Genomic DNA, 6,160 nt, shown 5'->3' with positions numbered 1-6,160 from the left:
TCGATAGTCGCAAATGTTCACTATTTACTGCTGTAAGATCTTCGCACAGTAGGTGAGGTATGAGCGCTGCTCGCAGCAATCTTTCGCTATTTGTGCGTCCTTGACATTAGACACGTTTTACTTAGACATTAAGAGTAATACGCAGATTTCCTGCCAATACTTCAAGCTCGTACCTGTAATCTAATCGTCGTGTTAAATCATCATCCCTATGAACCTGCAGCGCTGGAAGATAAATTCAGTTCCACAAGACTGACGTCCTGCTAAAGTTAAAGGCATGCCCCGTTTTAAAAGCGGACTTAAGGTAGGTAAAATTGGCCCTTTCTGTTCATACCGTTACATGGCGAATTTGGTGAAAGCTCATCTTAAATTCTGGGTGCATCCGATTCAATGGAGGCTTCCGGGCGGCACTTCAAGTTACGCTTCTTTTAATTCTATGCTCATCGCAAATGTCAATGAAGTGATGTCGTCAGACCGTCGCATTCAAAGAAATAAACTATGGTAGCGCTTAAGTTACCTTCAGAGTTGAGTGTGGCGGCATTAGATTCATCTTTGTCCCAACTTCTGCCGAATCTTCTGTATGTATTTGCGTCAGTTTGTTGCAATTGTCGGTTAACCGACCGCCATATTCGGACTGCTAGCTGACGCTGTGACACAACCATTTCGCATTTTTTATTTCAATTCTGAGTGTAAGTTGTTTAGAAACTACCACAACCTGGTGGGTAGGTTGTGATGATGTCACAAGGCCGCTTGACCTCTTTCGACCAATCAATAATCTACGTTGCCGCTTGCCACGGTGGATAGCTTGCTCAAAATCGGACGGCTTTGTGGCCTGCAGCCTAGGTGGGCCGGTGTGATAACGTCTCAAGGTCACGCGACCTCGCTCGACCAATCAGGATAGCCCATCAAGGCAGATTGTGAGGACGACGCAAGATCACGTGACTCTCATGACCATTCAGCCAATTTCGTGATACCGAACATCGACAAGGTTTCAGCTTGACAACTTTAATGCCGTCGCGCTAATAGCGGAAGGAAGATGGAATTCTTTATGAAACACCAAATGGAACAAGCAGAGCAAGAAAAACCTTTGTACGCTGCAGAACATTTCGACAAGATAACTTGTTTTCGTGCCGTGCATTTAAAGAAAACGCTCAAGGGGCTTATTGGTAGAGGATGAAAGTAAAATATCCCCTATTCTAGAGAAAGCGTGGTTTACTTTAGTTGAACCGATCCATCGCTGTATACGAAACAGCGAAGCCACTTACAGTTACAATGAAATCTCGTTAATTCGAACTCACATAACCCAAACTACCAGTGTACTCTTAACTAAGGCTGTGGTACAGCCAACGTTTCGTGCAACAAGAGGAGCCCGATCGGGGTCGCCACGTTTTGAACTCGCTGCAATTAGCGCAAGTTTTTCGTCCTTTTCGGGTAGGAACTATGGACATTCAATTCTATTTGCAGCTTTTTTCACGACAACACTTGTGTTGGCGTCCTGAAAGTGCTTCCTTCGCCTGTCAGAACTACCGCCGTCTCCTTAGACAAACTGAAGACTTGGGTTTGTTTTTTTTTTTGAAAGAAAACAGGGTAAAGTGAAGCACTACGAAAAAAAATAACCGCACAGAACGCAACTCTGGAAGCCCGGCCGAGCTGACAAAGTCCATACGCCTCGTGCGGCGGCGAGAAGCAGCCCGTCAAGCTTGTGCAAAAGGAAAACCCACGAGCGCAAACGGAATACGTGGCAAGCAAGCGCGCTGCAACACCCATAGCGCGGAGCACACCTCTGGAGCGTTCGGCGCACTCGCCAGAAACAGCGGCGGTGCTCGGTTTGGCGCACGTACACAGGGCAGGGAAAAAGACTCGCACTTTCGAATTGCGAAAATGGGGGATCGGTGTGAAAAAAAAAGGAAGAAAAGAAAGAACGACAGAAAGAGAAAGAAAGAGAAGCTAGCCCTGTTCGAATATTGTTTACTCTGCGGAAATTTTGATGGCAGCACCGCAGCCACCGACGTTGCCGCATATGGCAGCGTTCTCTCAAACCTGCGCAGTGCGGTTTGCATGCACAAAGGCTGTCCTGCTTTCCTGCCTGCTGCATCCAAGGGCGGAAGAAGCTGCTGGATGGTTGTTTGCGCCGAGTTGGAAATTTCTGTTTCACTTTTTTTTTCTCTTGCGAGCCCAGTTTTCTGTGTTTCTGTCCTTTTTTCTCTCTTAGTTTTTGCGGGCTGTTGAGCGAGCTTTACTGCTGCTTCTGGTTAAAGAAATACGCGAAAATATGAAAAAAAAAAACTGTTTCCGAGCCGTTCGAGCGAAGTTGTGCGTCTCTGCGTGCGTGTGCGGTGGCCTCTCTAGTGGCGGTGTTTCTGTGCTTTGCAATGTTACGGTTAGGTAATAGTTTAATGTGATGGTTAGCTACAAGCTCTATGCGGTGCGGTATTTGGAAGCTAGGATGGCATGGCGTGGAAGCTGAATACTCCTGGCGAATTTCTGAGCAAAACTTGAAGATTTTTGTTATCACTCGACTGAACTGTATATCGCCCATTGTTATATTTTGTCAAAATAATGAAAGTGAGAATAGATATAACTATTCTTCTGCCGGAGAGGCGGCAGCGTTCAGGACCTTCTATCGCTGACATAGGAAAACGACGATCTCCAAGCTCTCAAGAACATTCTTTCTACGGCTATATATTTGCGCGTAACGCTGTCTGTCGATTGATCGTGACGCGTGGTATGCAACGTCCCGAAGATGAAAGTGGGCTATAGGTGCGAGGCTGTAGTGGAAGGCCCTGAATTAAGTTCGGTCACATGAGGTTCTCTACCATGCGCTGACATCGCAGAGCGCATAGGGGTGTTTGCTTTTCGCCTGCATCAAAATACGGCCGCCTTTGCCGGGATTCGAACCCTCGACGTCGTGCTCAACCACAGACCATTATATATATAGCCTTGCATAGAGCCACTTAGGCGGGTGCTTCTATGAGGGGTGCGGTTAGCCCATCGCTCTCACATATGCGCTCGTGGCTATGATGATAATAATAATAATTGGTTTTTGGTGGAAAGGAAATGGCGCAGTATCTGTCTCATATATCGTTGGACACCTGAACCGCGCCGTAAGGGCAGGGATAAAGGAGGGAGTGAAAGAAGAGAGGAACAAATAGGTCCGTAGTGGAGGGCTCCGGAATAATTTCGACCACCTGGGGATCTTTAACGTGCACTGACATCGCACAGCACACGGGCGCCTTAGCGTTTTTCCTCCATAAAAACGCAGCCGCCGCGGTCGGGTTCGAACCCGGGAACTCCGGATCAGTAGTCGAGCGCCCTAACCACTGAGCCACCGCGGCGGGGCATGTGGCTATGATGCAAGAACGAAATTCTTCATTCTTTCTTTACATAGTTCTCTTCACAGTGAAATTGATGATATTTTGTAGAGTTTTGCTCGCACATTTTTACATTCCTTTCATAGCATTGCACTGTTCCCGCTTTATAGGCTTGCTTCGCACCGTAATCAAATGAGGATTTAACGTACGCGCCGCAGAAAGCCCCCATATAGCCTCCTTTGTGATGCATAAGCACTTTGCGGTGCGCTCGCTAGATAAGGGAAGAAAACAAATAAAATACATTAAAAAAGGGTCTTGTGCAACCGGCTTTCAGCAGAGAGACACGTGGTTATAAAGGAGCGAAACGCGCTTGCTTTGCGAAACACCCAAGCGATTTGTACCGGGGAACATTTTGAGGGAGTGAGGAAAGTTCATGTTAAAAAGGTTTCCGAGCGAATTTCGGTCGCTTTTGCGCGCGACGACGCTCAGCTCGTAAATGTGTCCCGCGGGCGACAGTGCGAGGAAGAAAGTGAGAGGAATGCCATGGAGCAGTGAACTTGCTCAAATGAGCGAGCTCACATCGTCGCGACCCTTGTACGATCGTTAGCTGGGACGTGCACTTTGAGATGGAAGAAAGCTCTTCTGAAGGTCGGAGCTTGGAAACGTGTTGCATTTTTTATTTGCTTTTATTTCATACAAAATCAGCAATGGACGGCTGCAAGCGTAGTAGACTGCGGGCAATGACTTTTTTTTTTGTTCGAAATCGGGATGCCGTGCGGACACCGGTGCTCGAAAACTCATAAAGATTGACCATTTAATGCGAGCTGTCAGTCTTATTACATGAATTTATTGGCGGCTTACGCAGGGCGTCATTTTTACTCAGGAACAAGCAATATGACAGGGAACTCTAGATGTTTGCTAAAGAACCAATTTCATTTTTGCTATTTCATTTAACTTCATAAAGCAATGCAATGATCATGCGACTAAAGCAGAAATGCTTAGGGAAAACGGGAATTGTGCTTCTCACTCGCACTTCGGGAATATTGTTTAAGAACGTACAAAAACAGCGTTTCACAATGCTTCGACCAGCAAAAGAACTTTAAAATGAAGTCATTCGTATCCAGCGAAAGAACGTAAGTACATTCAGAAGTGCGCATAGCATCGACATTTCACGAGCGAAACGCAAATTTTTGGCAGGGAAAGCTTATTCGGTTATTGTGTTAAATCTATGACGACTATATGGCCGGATGCTCATCCGCCATTTAAATAGAGATGCCTTATCGCAATGTATATGTAGATAGCACCGGCCACTCCGGTACAGGGACAAGAAAATAAAGGTATTATGGCAAGATTTAGGAGGCGAAGACTAGAAAACTGTGAATACTGCTCGATGCTTTGATCGCAGCAAGTTTGAGATATGGAGAGCGTAACAAAATAAGAGGGCAACGAGAAAGCGGTCTGGTTCGGTGTTATAAGCGACGAACAAACTAAGCGCAGAGGAGACTGGGACCTTACACACTGTCTACAAGAAAAACATTCTTTGAACAACCTAAATACGTACAGCACAGTTAAATACGTCAACACCGTTTTCTAATATTTTCTTTTCCACTGACACTGCTAAGGAGTAATTTCAGCTGGCGTCACGTTGAAACAACTGACGTGTGCCGAGGATTCCGCACCCCGCTCGACTGCCCCGACATGTACGTGTGTTCAGAAGAAGCACGTGAACGGACATCCCCTCCCCAAGTCTGTCGCCAGTGCGCTCGCTCCAGACGCGTCCGAAATATAGCCAGCCTTTTGCGCTCTCTGTCACGCTTGTTGTATTACCCACCACGCTCGCTTACCGTTCGGCAGCGCTGAGTCGACAGGCTGCAAGCGTCTCTGCCTCCGAGCTACGACAGGAACTAGCCTGCAGTCGATGCCGCTGCCCGAAGAGAGGGTGGCCGAGTGCAAGACGTCTTCGTCACCGTCCCAGCACGTTTGCGGCGGCCCAGAGAGGCGATGCAGAGCGGCGGCAACAGCAGCAGCAGCAGCGCGTCGTCGTCCCTCGTCGCTGGGTTGCGAGCCACGCGCGCCGCGCCCGTCAGGCGCCGCCGTCTCGCTGCGGGAGAGTCCCCCTCTTCCTTGTTTTGTTCGCGCCCGCGCGTACTTGGCGCCCTCTTCCTATCCTGCTGGCGTCGTCCTCGGCCGACGCGGCACACAGCGCCCCGCTGCTCTGCTGCTCGCTGCCTGCGCGGTGCGGACCGAGCGGAGCTCTGAGCGGACCGGGACCCCACTCTCGGGAACCCCGGGATCGATTTCCCCACGCTCCTCCGGCGCCGCCGCGCTTCCAACGCGCATGCGCACATCCCCTCCTCGGTGGCGCCAGGAGTGGAGCGGCCCGGTCGGCCCTGTCCCGAAACGGGGGCACGCCTGTTCTTCGCCGCTGCACTCTCCCCCTCGTTGCGAGCGCCGGCAGCGGCGGGTGGCGGACGTCCCCTCGTCATCCCTCTTTCCCGCCTCTCATCCCCACTCCCGCGTGGAAGCGGATGCTGCGGGCGCTCCTTCTGCGATGCGAGCGCGCGCGCGCGGGATGAGCGGCGGCGGTGGCGGCACGCCGCTTGCCCGCACGCGCGACACGTGCGCGCTTTGCTAGATGAGTAGGCAGCGGCGAGTTGCTCGGCTTGGAGTGTTGTGCATCTCCCACGTCGCTGCGAAAACGGCTGTGCACAATGTGCCGCGGCGCTCGGTCTGAACGAGCGAAACGGGGCACGTCTTTCGCAGTGAAATTGCAGTGCGAGAGAGAGAGAGAGAGAAAACGGGGAAATAAGCAGAGGCGCACGTTATATTTATTTCAGTGTCTTTCTGTTGTC

The 6,160-nt window shown here is 50.0% G+C and overlaps 1 protein-coding gene across 1 annotated transcript in view; it reads right to left on the bottom strand.

Moving 5' to 3' along the window:
• The window catches only part of LOC144098549 (leucine-rich repeat neuronal protein 1-like), a 64,083-nt gene extending 58,518 nt beyond the window's left edge, over window positions 1-5,565 (bottom strand). Inside the window, exon 1 of the mRNA XM_077631281.1 lies at window positions 5,153-5,565. The gene's annotated coding sequence lies outside the window, so the exon portion shown is untranslated. The remainder of the gene's footprint in view (window positions 1-5,152) is intronic.
• Between the last annotated feature and the right edge of the window lie 595 nt (window positions 5,566-6,160).

This window comes from Amblyomma americanum, chromosome 7 (genome assembly GCF_052857255.1).
Source record: "Amblyomma americanum isolate KBUSLIRL-KWMA chromosome 7, ASM5285725v1, whole genome shotgun sequence".
Taxonomy (NCBI): Eukaryota; Metazoa; Arthropoda; class Arachnida; order Ixodida; family Ixodidae; genus Amblyomma; species Amblyomma americanum.
This window is presented reverse-complemented; position numbering and strand designations above follow the sequence as displayed.